The sequence below is a fragment of the Cyanistes caeruleus genome, chromosome 10 (genome assembly GCF_971803275.1).
Source record: "Cyanistes caeruleus chromosome 10, bCyaCae1.hap1.1, whole genome shotgun sequence".
NCBI classification, from domain to species: Eukaryota; Metazoa; Chordata; class Aves; order Passeriformes; family Paridae; genus Cyanistes; species Cyanistes caeruleus.
This window is the reverse complement of record NC_141710.1, coordinates 17,998,480-18,012,783: the sequence shown is the minus strand read 5'-3', so window position 1 is coordinate 18,012,783 and position 14,304 is coordinate 17,998,480. Positions and strand designations below refer to the sequence as shown.

General features: G+C 37.2%; 3 long non-coding RNA genes across 6 annotated transcripts in view; 1 reads left to right on the top strand and 2 right to left on the bottom strand.

The window, feature by feature from the left end:
* LOC147651345 (uncharacterized) overlaps positions 1–3,422 on the bottom strand; it is an 11,518-nt gene extending 8,096 nt beyond the window's left edge. The window contains exons 1-3 of the long non-coding RNA XR_015274552.1: positions 3,304–3,422; positions 1,564–1,666; positions 169–246 (exon numbers count right to left, since the gene is read on the bottom strand). This is a non-coding gene — a long non-coding RNA (uncharacterized LOC147651345). The remainder of the gene's footprint in view (positions 1–168; positions 247–1,563; positions 1,667–3,303) is intronic.
* The window catches only part of LOC111933369 (uncharacterized), a 274,768-nt gene that overhangs the window by 9,948 nt on the left and 250,516 nt on the right, over positions 1–14,304 (top strand). The window contains exons 1-2 of one of the 4 annotated variants that reach the window (XR_015274546.1): positions 10,161–10,965; positions 11,804–11,919. The exons of 2 other annotated variants lie outside the window; for them this stretch is intronic. This is a non-coding gene — a long non-coding RNA (uncharacterized LOC111933369). Of the gene's footprint in view, positions 1–10,145; positions 10,966–11,803; positions 11,920–14,304 lie in introns of those variants that run through there. One more of the 4 variants, XR_015274549.1, reaches the window with a different exon arrangement.
* Positions 4,395–12,796, bottom strand: LOC111933367 (uncharacterized). Its single transcript, XR_002866661.2, has 3 exons — positions 12,687–12,796; positions 8,150–8,246; positions 4,395–4,580 (listed from the first exon to the last, which is right to left on the bottom strand). It is a non-coding gene; the product is annotated as an uncharacterized LOC111933367 (long non-coding RNA).

Genomic DNA, 14,304 nt, shown 5'->3' with positions numbered 1-14,304 from the left:
AGAGGACCCTCAGTGACATCAGTACAACTGAGAGATGAATTTGTTGCTCTGACACATTCTATCTCTTGCTGTAGCTGCTCAGCACCACACTGAATACAGAGGTCAGTTATTTATTTACCTTCAGCCCAGTGCTTTTCATCAAATTCTGTTCTCCTAGCAAACACTTACCAAAGGATTTTTCTTCACTCCTTTTGCTTGAAGAAGATTGCAGTCTGTCCTGTCTCTTATCATTTTCCAGCTCTGAACCTGAGATGAGAGAGGGAGAGGAGAAGGAGCAGCACACCATTAGTACAATATTTGTTGCTGCGCTGCTTTTGCATTACCTCCCACTGAGCAAAGCTTGAGTAGCATCAGTGGTGCCTTGTCTGCTCATCACTTTGGCGAGAGGAAAATTCCTCAACAGCAGACTGTGCTGTGCATGTCAGGAAGTTAAAAATATGCCATGGGTCTAAGCCTCTATTTCAGATTATGTTTTACAGTAACCAACCAGGATCAGACTGTCCATCAAATGGCAGCTAGAAATACCTCTCACCGCAACTCTACTGAAAGCCTTATCAAACATGCAAAAATGCACACTGGTGTGCAGCATGGAGAGGTGCTTGCTTTTGCTTCTGCAGTTCGTGAAGAGACCTGCTGGATTGTCTGCATTATGGCAAGAGAGACACTGCAGATAATTTTTACAGATGTCTCACAACAATCTGACTGAATACCAGAGTGCAAAGTGGGGGATGGGGAAATGAACAAAAGGTGCTTTGCAAAATTTTGTTCAGGACTAGCAGGTGTTGAAATTTCTAGATTAGATAATCAAGATAATTGTATTTATTGCCAAATTCTTACTATTTTCAGATACAATCTATTTGGTAAATATAAAAGCATTTTTATCTTCAGTGTGTTTGCTAATGTTGTAATGACTTAGAATGCAACTCACCAGTATATTTGGAGTGCAGAGAAGAAGCTGCATAATTAGCTGCCATAGGCTAAAAAACCGTGTAGAGATATAGCTGGATGTGATATAAAATGAGTGACTGTGCTTGGAATAAACTCCTAGGAACACGACAATTTTAAGCATGGACTTGCGAAATTAGTACACGGCAATAATGTATGGCACTGACAAATTGAAAAAAAATACTTTAATCAAGCAATGTTTGGCAAATGGAATCAAAAAAACATGAACAGTGAAAGTAGAACACCTCCAAAACTTGTGAAATGTATGTTTTCCTCCTTGGTTATTCATCTGTAATCAGGAACTGTGATGATGTTGATGATGGTTTTTCTTTAAAATAGTGCCAGTTACCTACTTCTCTTGAAAAGGGTTTCCCTGTGATATGCTTCATGGTATGAGGTGCTGGTGCTTATTCACTTGACTAATGAGTTAAAATATCAGATAGCCTCGTTATCGGTCTTATAGTGGGGAAGCATCAGAAGCAGTAGAGGTTATAAGCATTTGTACTTTATTTCATTGAGATGAAATTTTGAGTATTTTGAATCTTTTGAGTTGTGCATGTTGATGCAATATTTAGTACTGTGCAAAATAAAGGCAAGCAGCTAATCTTTCTTCTGCACCTCTTCAACCTCCAGTCTGGGTCTCTACTACCATTACAGGGAGTCAGCAGAAAAGAGAATTTTCTTCCTTCTTTTCTTTCCTTCCTTCCTTTTCTTCCTTCATCTTATGGAATCACCATTTTCATTAAAGGAAAGAAGCAAATGTTAAAATGTGTACCCAATATGCATTCATGTCATTCATGCACATAAAATTAATTACAGAGCTGATAAACTCTTGTGTATGCAAGTCTGCCAAATCCCTGAAACTTGGCACACTCCAGATGGAAACATAGGTGCAGTATGGGTTAAGGTTTCCCATAGAGGCTTTGAAAAGAAAAAATTTGTGTTATGTGAAAGCATTGCACTGGAATGCTTTCACATTAGCTGAAAATGAATAGAAGTTACTGAAATTTTTTAAAGTAACATGAACAGGACTGGAGAAAAATATAGTAAAATATACTTCAATTGTTTACAAGGAAACTCCTGCAGATTTCTTGATGATCTTGTATACTCAGAAGAGATAATATTATTGTATATATCCTTGTAGTTAGTGTTCACTGTGTTTATAGAAAGTTATGAAATTCTGCCTTATGATTATTTTTTTAATCTAAAGTGCCACTCATGGTTAGCTCACATTTTCAAACTGCTTAGAGCAGTTTTAAAAGAAAAAAAACCAAACCAGTGCTACAAACCAAAATTGTCTTTATGGAAAAGCAGCACCACAACTAGCTTACGAAAGGAAGGTAAAAGGGAAAATTGGAAAACAGTGTTACTATATGGTACAAGAGAATCTTTTGGTTTTGTCCTTAATTAATTATTAATTAATTAATTATGAACATCAGTATATTCAGAAGTTTCAGTTCTTTCTGTTTATTTTTTAGTGTAAATTACCCACATTACTGTTGTGAATATTTTCTATTGTAACCTTATTTTACTTCAAATTATTGAACCTTAACAATGAATTTTGAGTAGGACTTTAGTACAGTGAGGTCCTGTTTGTTTATTACTAGCTGTAGTATTTAAAACAAAACAAAATCCCACCAGAGAGTTTTAGGACTACAAACCCTGTTGAGGTCTAGTGGAGACTTGTGGTCTTAAGTACCTTAATGCTTCCCTATAGCTCCCAGTGATTCCCCTGTAATCTCACTCTTTTGTTAACAATCCCCATAATTTGCACATCCTATTTTGTGCATACACAGCATACACTGCTCTTCATAGCTTTTCTTAACACATTGGACTTCCAAACATAATAGGTTTAAGTACAACAAGAAAAAGAGTTGTGCATAATGGTCAGCAAAATCATCTCACTAAAAAAGCTAAAAAATTTTAGGAAGGAGGAGAAATATTTTCAGATCAGATTTGTAATTATGGAGCCAGTGAAGCAGAGGTACCAGCTAGTAGCTTGAAAAGGAAGAAGGTGCAAAGGAGGAATCTGAGTCATAGAAGACTTCTTAAAGATTCTGTAAATGTAGGAGGGATAATTTGGGATCAACTGATATGTGAGTGGATAAAAGTAAATGAAGAGCTTTGAAAATGAGAGACAACTTTTAAGAGATGTTTGAAATAACAAGAAAGCTCCTGATTTTGTGAGGAAACCCAGTCTTTACCTATGTTGAAAATAAATGTTTAACCAAGAATTTTAGAATAGATTTATTTTCCCCTCCTGTCCTGAACAGGAAAAGTCCCCTGCAGTAAGAGAGCAGCAGACTAAAGCATCCAAAACCTCTAGTCACTTCCTGTTGTGTATTTTGGCTGCTGTACCTTTGCAATAATGTAGATATCAGGATTTAGTTGTGGTAGGGATGGAGCATTGATGTAAAAAAGCAAATGGAACCTCCATGGGTCTGCAGGTGAAGTGCTGATCTTCCTCTCTCCCACCCCTGGAAAAGCAGAAATGCTGCTGCAGTGGGTCTGGATGTGAGGTGAGACTATCACTGCCACAGTGACCGTGCTCTGTGGGAACAGCTCTGCTGGTGAAGCCACTGAATTAAGAAATTGGATTTTAAGCAGAGAAGGAGTATGGCCCAGATTCCTTGTTGAGGTAACAAGCTGATAGGTTTGACCAGAGAAGAGTCTGGTTTATGGCTCTTCAAGGCAACTTTTTTTTTTTTTTTTTTTTGCTTAGCCAGTAAAAGTCTTACAGGAGTTATGCAATAAAGGATTCAAAATTAAATAAACCATAAAAAAAGTCCCATGAGGAAGTTGTCACTTTTGTTGTTGTTGGTTTTGTTTTGTTTTGTTTTCAAGGATTATTTTCACTTTTAGTAGTTTCTGGAGGCTCAGGAAGACAGAACTGGTCAGACTAGATGATCATACAGGTGCCTGGAAACCTATTAGTTAAGTTGTAACCTCAGTGGGAAGGATCTATCTAAAAATGAATTATTTATGCATGTTTGGAATTTCAATAGTATTTGGTTGTGTTACAAAGAGAAGGCTAAAGAGTGTGTATACACAAAATTATCAACTTTTCCAGATCATCACTCTGCTACAGAATACCTTTCCAGTAGTTCTGGTTTTATTATTGCTTAAGGGCACAGAGGCACTGATGCAAACCCTATAGGGGTAAACAGGAGATCTTTTAGATTAAGTCCAGGTTATCTGGTGTCAGAGTGATGTGTAGTCTTAGCACCACCAGGTTTCAGTTTTCTGGGAGTTAGTAATTTTTAGGAAGCTTTGCAGTTCAAAAAAGAAACAGGGATTCAAAGAGCCATTGCTCAGAATTCTGAATGTACACCTAATAATGATTTTTGTTACTTTATACAATTATTTTATACCATGCTTTCAACTTAATTTTATGAGTTGGACTATGAATTAGCTACATTGGAAAAGTGAAGCAAAACAGCACCAGCTCCTTCAGTCCCAGTAAAAGAAATTACTTTTATTAAAGTGCTTTATAATTTGAAACCGTCAGCAGATCCAGGAGGGAAGTAGAATCTCTTAACAAGAGAAGTCGTGACAGTGGAGTGTGCGGGGTCAGTACAGCTGCAGTGCAGGTTATTGCTCAGTTAGGTTGTTTGTTTCTCTTCTCAGCCAGGTACCTAAGGTGAAGAAGTTACCAGAAAGCTTTTTAGGGGTAACATTACCTATGAAAAAGAAGATAAATTCAGATACTCCAGGGTATCCTGGGTACTCTGAAAATGATACACAGTCCTTTGCTATAGCATAGAATTTGTGTGTGACCTCAACTCGCTCAGGTGAAGGTCCCACTCAATCTAATTCAGTGATAATTGTGCCATTTTAATGGTGCTGGGATTTCTATCTCTCTTGTATTTTTTTGGGTTTGTTTTTGTTTTTGTTTTTGTTTTTGTTTTTGTTTTGTTATTTCTCTGCATAAAAAATGAGAGAAATGGGAAAGTGGTAGTTTCTTCAGGATGTTGTGAATATAACAGTGTGTAGGATATAAGTAAGGTGGTAGGGTTTCCCAAATGAATGGGACTTACATGCAGTATCCAATAGCAATTCAATAAAATAAATCTGATCCAAGAATTCTTGTGAAAATACATAATCTCAGCTTCTTTCCTGTATCATTTCTATATGCCTCCGACATCAATGTCTTTTTCTTTGGAATTATTTCTCTTTATAATAAATCTGTATTAACCAGTCCATTCTGAGCTGCTTGGGCACTCATGTTTTGATCCAGTAGCACTGTTGTAGCTATGATCAGCTATTGATGTAAGTGAAGCAGTGACACCTTTAAGTGTAAGAATTTTTAAAAATTGAGCTGCCTTCAGAAATATGTGTGCTTTACACAAAGACTTTTGCATCCCAAAATACGTATTTTGCTCCCAGTTGTAGCAGCTGGTTATGATATTATCTCTTCCTATATATTTTGCATATTTACCTAAAAATGTATTTCTTTCTCAATATTTGTAACACTAATACATAATTTTCTTTGTTAACCACTTTTCATTTAGCTGCTTTTATTTAGGTCTTGACATATGGATTAGTGCTTGAAATATCATCTGGACATTTTGAAATTTAAATGAGCCAGTTTTTCTGGATTTGTTTGTTAGAAAAGCTTGACACTTACATTGGTTTTCCTCTTTTTTAGGGACGTATTTCTCTGTATTCTTGGCACTCTCATGCCTTTTGTATAAGGATTCCTGCTAACGGATCTTGATTTTATAGTAAATATAATACTCTAATACTAACCAGACAATGAAAAACTACTTATTTTCTGCTTGTCACTTCAAATTGGGAATTCTGCTTATATAGAATATAACTTGCTATAGTTTTTCGAAAGTGTGATGTAATTCTAATTTTTGTCTATTGGTGCTGTCAATTTAATAATCATTCATTAACAGGACTATCGGCTGCGTTTTGTGTTTCTGTAATCAGCACTGAAAATAGGATACATTTGGGGTTGGACTGTTAATGGTCACTTAGAGAGTGACTGTCAGAAGCTCAGAGGAAGAGTGTGGACAATGCTGGTACCTAATCTTTCACCTCGATCACTGCAAGAATCTCTGATATACATATATGGAGCATGGTTAAACTGGATCTTACATCATCAGATGTTTTCTGATGTAAGTGTTGACATGGATGATCATAATATCTGAGTTTACTGACTTCACTGCTTTTCTATTTGGAAGTCATATAAGTCTTCAGCTGATGGAAATGACCAGGTAAGAGAGGATGGTTGTTTCTTTTCTCTTTGAAGCGATAGTTGAAGTTCTTTTATATGTATATATGCAAGCTGTATTTATATTTAAAAGATACATAGAGGTGTTCCCACATATATCTCAAGAGCCACCCATATTGCTCTTACTGTGTGTGCCTCCTGATGGTGCTGCCCTGATTGCTGTTTCCCAACTGCCATCCTTGGGATGTCAGCAAATACAATCAACTGCTTTCTTTTCCTCTCGACTTTCAGATTTAGTGGGCATTTTTCCCCCCTTCCCCCTCCTCTGCTTGGATTTCTTTCCAGTGGTTCCCCTCCCCCTCTTCTTTAGTTTACAGACTTTTTCAATGCTTTTTTTCTGTGCTGATTGCAGGAACACCCACCTTTCTGTGGTTTTAGTAGAGCCTTTCATGCTCTTTTCTCTGTACCAGCCCTCTAACCAGATATTTAGGCCAATTATTCTGTTCAGTTTCATTATTCTGCTTCCACAACTACAGTAATAGCCCACTTGAAAGATCACTTGGCTTCTTTCACTGTTGAGACTGCTTGCTAGTTCCCAGAATGGCATCTTCACATCCTGTGATCTTCTGTTGCTTTTTTTTTCCCCAGAGTTTTATTTAAATTTAAAAAGGGTGGGGAGGGGGCGTTAAAAGGAAAAACACACACATATAAATGAGCTGGGGGACAAAAAAAAGGCCAAATATCAAATATGTGCTTTAAGGAAGGGAAATTCCAACACTGTCAGTTTGCAGGAGACACTGAATATCAAATACCATTATTCAGTACATTTTCCACAACAAGACTGTCTAATATTCCCATTGAGATTTCCTAGAACAAGCTTTTCCTGCTTTTTGTTTTGTGGCCACAGAATATGAATTTTACCTACAGTTAAGAAATCGCACCCAGAAAAGCTTTACTTATGTTTTGTCCATGCCCTTCTATATATAAAAAATGTCTTTTCAAAAGTCTCTAAGTAAAGGTTTTTAAAGAGTGTGTAGACACTTCACATGATAAATTTAGAATCACAGTGTTCATGTCTCCCAGATTATACATATCATTTAAATTTAACTTAGGGTTTTAAAACATCTAACCTTTCTGCCTCCTTCTTTCTTGCTACTTGTTTCCCTTTCATCTTCTAATTTCATCACTAATGTGTGAAATTATTTGCCTTCTTCACCCATATCTCTTCTGAATTAGAAGACTGAAGATTTGCAGAAATATTTCATGCATATTTCTTGTGTGACGGTTACCATCAGATGAGAGTTTTAAGACTGGATCCCAATTGTTTTATCTTGATAAACCTCCCTTTGTGGTAAATATAGGTTCTATTGTTCTTAATACTGGAATTGTTTTTCTAAGGTAAGAACTGTGCGTTGTTGTTGAACAATAGAGTAATCTATTCAACAAATTTACATGTAATTTGTTTGTGTCCATTCCAGTCTTTTTTTCTCCTTCCATAATTAATACTTTTTGAATTGGGCAGCAAAACAGAGATGACTTGGGGTAGAGATTTTTTTTTCCCCAAATATTGTATCAAACACTATAATGATACCTTATATTTCTAAAAGGGAAAACGAATCCAAATGTCCTATAGCTTAAAAGTAACCAAAAAAAAATTGCATCTGTGAAGAACATAACTCATTTCCTCTTTTGCAGACAGTGTGAATGTACAGCGTGCTTGAATGATCAGGTATTTCTTGCTGTAAATTCTTTAATTACCTTTGCTTTTAGAAGTTTTTAATTTCTCTCCTTCAATGAGACAAAAAGTGAGCCTGCAACTGTTCCAAATACATTGCTGACAATGCTGGGGGAGAGGGGAGGATCAGCCCCACAAGGGAACTCTTCCCACGTGAGCTCTGGGTGCACAGAGCTGAGGTTCTGTCTGAGTGCTCCCTAGTGAGAAGCAGCCTGGTGCACTGGGAGCAGATTCAGTGGAGGGACAGTGATGAACAGGGCACTTCTCAGGATCAGGGATAAATTACATACCCTGGAAGGTGCAAACAGAAATTCCATGGCTATTCTCTGTACTGGATCAATGCAGAAGAGCTGTCACTCCAGTATCTTTCACAGCCTATCAGCTCATCTAAAGAATGAGAATTCAGAATTTCTATAATTGTTCTTATACACACAATCACATGGTGAAAAGGTTTTCTATAATGAGGGGGCTGATATAAATCACATACAACAAACTGTTTCCAAATTCAGAAGAAAGACCTTTTGGCCATTTATTTTTAGTGGCATGCTGAAGTAGAAAATAAGATGCAGGCCATGTTTATATTTCATAATGGTAACAAATACTTAACTTTATTTTAGAAATATATTTAAATAAAAGATTAATCTATTTATCTATATTTAAGAAACTTGTGATCCACAATCGCATTTCAAATCCCACATAGGATAACCAAGGAGTTATGTACCTAAAGTAATTTTTTGGATCTATATTTATCTTCTCTGAGGCAGTAAGTGATTTATGGAGAGAAGTGAAGATAGGGCCAAGGCCAAGGAACTCTGTATTCAGTGGACCATGTTGATTAAGTGTACCAGCATCTTCTTAAATTTTATAATTTAAAGCAATTAATATGATTTATTGGAGCTTCCCATGTGCTCAAAAAACATAACATTTGAATATTTTTCCTATTAAATCCAATTTGTTCCTAGTATATCTCCAAACTACAGTACCTAAACTTCTAGCTAGATAATGAAGCACATATTCTTGAGGTTATGTTTTTGCATAGATTAAAAAAAAAGTATTTGCTGAGATCATTTACTATGCAAGGTGTGTAATCCCATTTATAACATATTTTTGTTCAAATACTAATTGCCACAACTATGTTTACATGTTAAAGGGAGCCATGCTAGAGTGGGGACATACATTTTTCTGATTTCTTCCCATTTGTCAGAAATGGTCCTGCTATTTTTCCTGCACTTGCTGTGCTGAACCATTCTGAGGTCTGTTTTTTGAAGGCAATACTCAATTCCTGTACCTAGTGTACATGAGACTGCCAGCTCCTGTTGCAGTGTTCCTTTTTAAAGAATCTCAAGTGAATCTCAACACAGTGAGCAAAAAGACCTTTTCCTTCCCTCTATGATTTCAGAACAGGAGCACACTCTCTGTAGGCAGCATCTCAAGCCACTGGGATTGACTATTACTATTTTCAGCCTTTTGGGAGGCTATATATATGTACTTATTCTGTGTTTCTAGGCTTAAGTAGAAGAGATAAATGCCCTGGCAAGCTGTCTTTGTACTCTTCCACACTGTTCTTTTGTGGGATTTACTTCAGACCATAATCTACTAGCTCTCTATGTTGTAAAATCTTGTCTCAGAGTAGTGGAGAAGGTTGGCAGAAAATAAAGGACCTTGCTTTTCAGCAGCAGCCAAAGATGCATTTTAAATTTTTCTGTTTAAGGCTTGTGAAGTACATTCAGGTAATACCCAGCAGTCTGGTATTGTCTGAGTGAGCCGTGTGGCCCATGGACAGCGTGTTCTGGACCAAGCTTGCCCTGGAGAAGTGTAGCCCCCATGAAGTTCTTGGAGGGCTGCAGTCTGGGGAAGGACACAGGCTGGGGCAGGGGAAAACTGTGGGGAGGGAAGGAGCAGCAGAATGGAGCTGCCATGAAGGGACCACAACCCCCCTTCCTCACTATTAATCCAATGGTGCCAAGTTTTCTTGGCAACGCTGATTTAATACATTTGCCAAATGCAATTTTACCTGAGCAGTTCCCATCCAAGACACCTTTTTGACAGCATAGTAAAATTACCAGAGGTCTCTGACAAGCACATTGTAATTCCCAGTGAATATAAACTTTTACAAATGATTGATCGGGAGCTGGCTAAATTATCTGTTATGACATCAAGCAATCTGGTGATTTTGTCACTGCATAGATAATGGCAAAAACCTTTGAATTCATTATCCCATTAAAATTGTCCAAAGGTACAGCCCAACCCTGCCTGGGAATGCTGTTTATGTACCTAGTGTGCATGTGGGTGTCTGATGCCGTGTGGTCTGCGAGGTGACAACCATGTGTCCTCAGGGGCGTCATCGGAGCTGACAGCACTGCTTCCTCCTCAGTTATCAGTGACATGTGCACTGCAGGGCTGTTTCTCCACCTTTTTTCCCTCAGTCCTGTGAGGAAAACCTCGCCAGGCAGTGTTTTGCCCATCCTTCAATGCATTTTTGGGACTGGTTGTGGCTGGCGGGAACCAGCAATGTCTGGGCAGGCCCAGCCTCCCCTCACAGAGGCACCGCAGGCCCCACTGCCCTCACCATCCAAACTCTGTGCTGCCCTCTCCTTCCTAAGCTGAAAAGGAAGTGTTTTTCTAACCTAAAGCTTATTTTGAAAGCTGGGATACAGAGGAAGGAGGAGTGGCCTTGGGAATTATCATTATAGCTGATGATGACAGGAGGTACTGTCAACAGTGATATTGAAAGGAGGCCAGGAAAAAAATAATTCCCAATATCTTTGAAAGAGCTGAAACTGTATGAGGAATGGCTGAGGCCACTTGGTCTGTTCAGCCTGGAGAAGAGACTGAGCTCAGACCTCATCGGGCTCTGCAGCTTCCTCACGAGGGGAAGTGGAGGGGCAGGTACCGATCTCTTCTCTCTGGTGACCAGAGACAGGACTTGAGGAAATGGCATGGAGCTGAGTCAGGGGAGGTTCAGGCTGGACATAGGGAAAAGGTTTTTAAAATGTTCTTCACCCAGAGAGTGGTTGGGCACTGGAACAGGATTCCCAGGGAAGTGTTCACAGCATCAAGCCTGACAGAGTCCAAGGAATGTTTGGACAACACTCTCAGAAACACGGTGAGATTCTTGGGGTGTCCTGTTGGGCCAGGAGTTGGACTCAGTGATCCTTGCAGGTCCCTTCCAACTCAGTGTGTTCTATCATTTATGATTCTATTTTCTCTGTCTCTATGCTTGAGATAGAGACGCGGTGCCTCTAATTATAAATAGGCATGCTACTTCCAAATACCTTAAAAATTTTAAGTACTTGTAAAATTTTAAAACAAAGTGCTGCATAAGATCTTCAGGTCAAACATTTCTTTGCCTATTCTTGACCCTTGAATTCTTGCATGGAAAACAGGCCTTTTTTGATGCAGAAATCTACTGAAGATCAAAACCTTTCTCATAAAAAATTAATATACAATATTAATATATATAATTAATATCAGAAATATCTGAAGCTTTATAGATTATGGGATAAGAACAGACATTACCACAGGTGCCCAGGGGATGTAAAATTTGGCATGGTTAGATCAGTCAGAAAGATGGTTAAATTCATTATTCTGATGTCAAACTGCTGTTCCAGTCACAACTTATAAAATAGCAAAATCTTTGGAATCTATTAATGTGATGAAATTGTTCAAAGAAACATTAACACAGTCTTTGTGGAGGAATTAGACCTGAATGATAATGACTGAAACTCTGTTATAAATACAACCATCCCAATATGTGCTATTTCTTTAATATGTGCTGCGAAAATGTTTGGAAGATGCTCAAGATCCAGAGGAATACTAAAGATAGAAATTCTGTTCTAAATTTATTTTAAAAATTAGTAAATAATAAAAAATACTAGGGAAAAAAAAAAGGAAAGAAGACCATGCAATTTCTTTAGCAGACCCTATTGCCATTCTTTGGCTAGGATTTCCATAAAGAGGACATGGAAAAGGACCAGTGCCAGTAGGAAGGAAAAAAACACTTTCATGTGTGATGTATTTCAAGACTGGAAGGAGTCTGCAAGCTTAATGAAATTCTTTTGTAAGTTTTTTTCCTGTTTTGGGTTTTGTTTTGTTTATTTGTCTGTTCTATTTTCTTTTTTCTTCATAAGGATTATGTTTGCTTTGGTAATCTAAGAACTTTCCAAAGGATCTGCAAACTGTTAAACCTATAGTTACAGAAAGATTTTTAAATGTTATTTTCATAATACTTTCCAAGAAATACACCATTTAGCTAAATTAATGTTTGGGCTTTTTAAAACTAAGAATTCCTGTTTCTTGATAGCCATTATATACAGGTAAAAAAACCCCCTATGCCTATAAGTACATTATATTAGAAATGCATGATAATTATCTCAGCCTTACCCATGTCAGAAACATGTAAGACTGAGACCTTGCTGTCTTTTATTTCGCATCTACTTAACTTTATCAGAAAGCTTGAACACTATTACAGTTTTGGGGATGCTAATTTGTTTATTTTGTTTGAAACATTTGATAATTATCTTGGTTCTTTACTTGCAAAGCTACTGGCTCTGTTCTAGCATTTAAAAACTTCTTTTAATTCCCTCTTTTTCTTAGCCATTTAACAACCTGATCTGTGATCTGAATATTTTGCCTGGTCAAATGGTCTTACCTACCAAATTTGGTGAATATAACATATTAATATTGAGTTGTTTGGATTTATACAGCCAAATTTGAACAGAAATACTTTTAATCCTGGCTACCATATGAAGAAAAAAATGCACTTTGTTCCCAAATGTTTGCACATTTTTCTTGTGCTCCAAGGTTACATGTTGGGAGACCCCCTACCTTGGTGGAGAAGATCTTGGTTTCAGTGTTTCAGGGGATTGAAGTGATCACCTTGCAGAACTTCCACAGAATCTCCTTCTGGGGTGTTGGGAACTGTGTGGGCTTAGAGTGGGTTAAACTCTCTGTGATGACATACACCATCACAGAGACACTCAGTGAATTCCCAGTCTCTTTCTCTTGTATCATGAAAGACACTTGTTTAGTCACAGCAAGACTGGATGAAGTCTATTTTAAGTCATTACTCTCAGAAATAACTTCCCTCTTTCTTACCCTAGCTCACTGTGTCTCTGGTTCTTATCTCTGATAAAATCTTGCTCCCATTAAAGGTCCAGGAGAGTATTGTTATTCATTTAAATTAATTCAGAATATCCTGTCTTCTTTTCTCCCCCAGTGGAAGTGCTTGTTTAACGTTTTCATACCTGTGTGACATTCTCTTTTCTGTATCATTTTCTGAAGGACATTCAAACACATTCTTTCTATTCATCTGGACAAGTAAGGCATATGAATACTCTTATCCATTTAATAATGTAAGTGCTGCTCTTTGAAATCGGCAAGGTGAGTGATATTTCCTATTTCTGGTTCAGGTTTGTTACCTGCCCAAGCTCCTTTAGAACAACAGTTTGGGAAAGTAAGAATATCAAAGCTGCTGCCATGTACTGGTGAGCTTTCAATGTCACCAACAAGGAGCTTTTGATCTGATTTTGGGAGCAGCGGCCAAATTCCATGTGCTGAAAAACCAGAGCTTGTAAAGGTGAAAGGCTCTATGTCCTGGGAAGAGGTGGGTGCTCTTTCTACAGAAAATAGTCAGTGCCCAATCTTATACTTCTGAAGTCATACCTCTATTTCAATTTGACATTTTCCAGCAAACATAATATTTTTTTCTGTGCTGCAAAACACCGTGTCAGTGAGGAACAGTGCACTGATATAAGTGATGAATTGGACTGATTTCTCAGAAGTGCAGTAATATACTCTGCTCCCTGCTCAAGAGCTGAAACTAATGCCCAGCTTAGCTGCCAACTTCAGTGTCCTGTTTAATGAGTTTGGTGACTTCAGTCCTCTAAAGATATCTTTTATTACGTCAGAAGCCACCAACAGGTGATAATAGCTGATACCTGCAATATTTGTTGATAACACCATAAGGATAAAAAATTAGCACTAAATGGGCACACAGACTGAAATTAGAATTATTCACAACTGTTTTGGAATGTGTTATTTCAGAGATTAATAAGATATGATATTAAAGAAAAAAACAGGGATTTTTTTTTTTAAAACTGTGTCCTAAAAATAAACCTTTAACTAGAAGACACAATTCTTTAAGCTTATTAAGCCTGTACAAGAAAGCTATATTACCAAAAAAGGAGATTTTAAGCTATTTGTGATTGTCATTGCATAAATATTCTAATCAAATTATTTATTTTTATATTAAATTCCTGGATTAAACCATTTACGCAAATCATTCTCTAAAAACCTAGAAGTATTTATAATTATATGAAATCTCTATTCAAAACCTGAACTGAATAGGAAAAGTTTTTTTGTTAACTTCTTGAGGTTTTTCTCATGGAATAAGATAAAATGAAGTTTGAGGTAACCTTGTTGTCTAACTTACATTTTGTTGAAT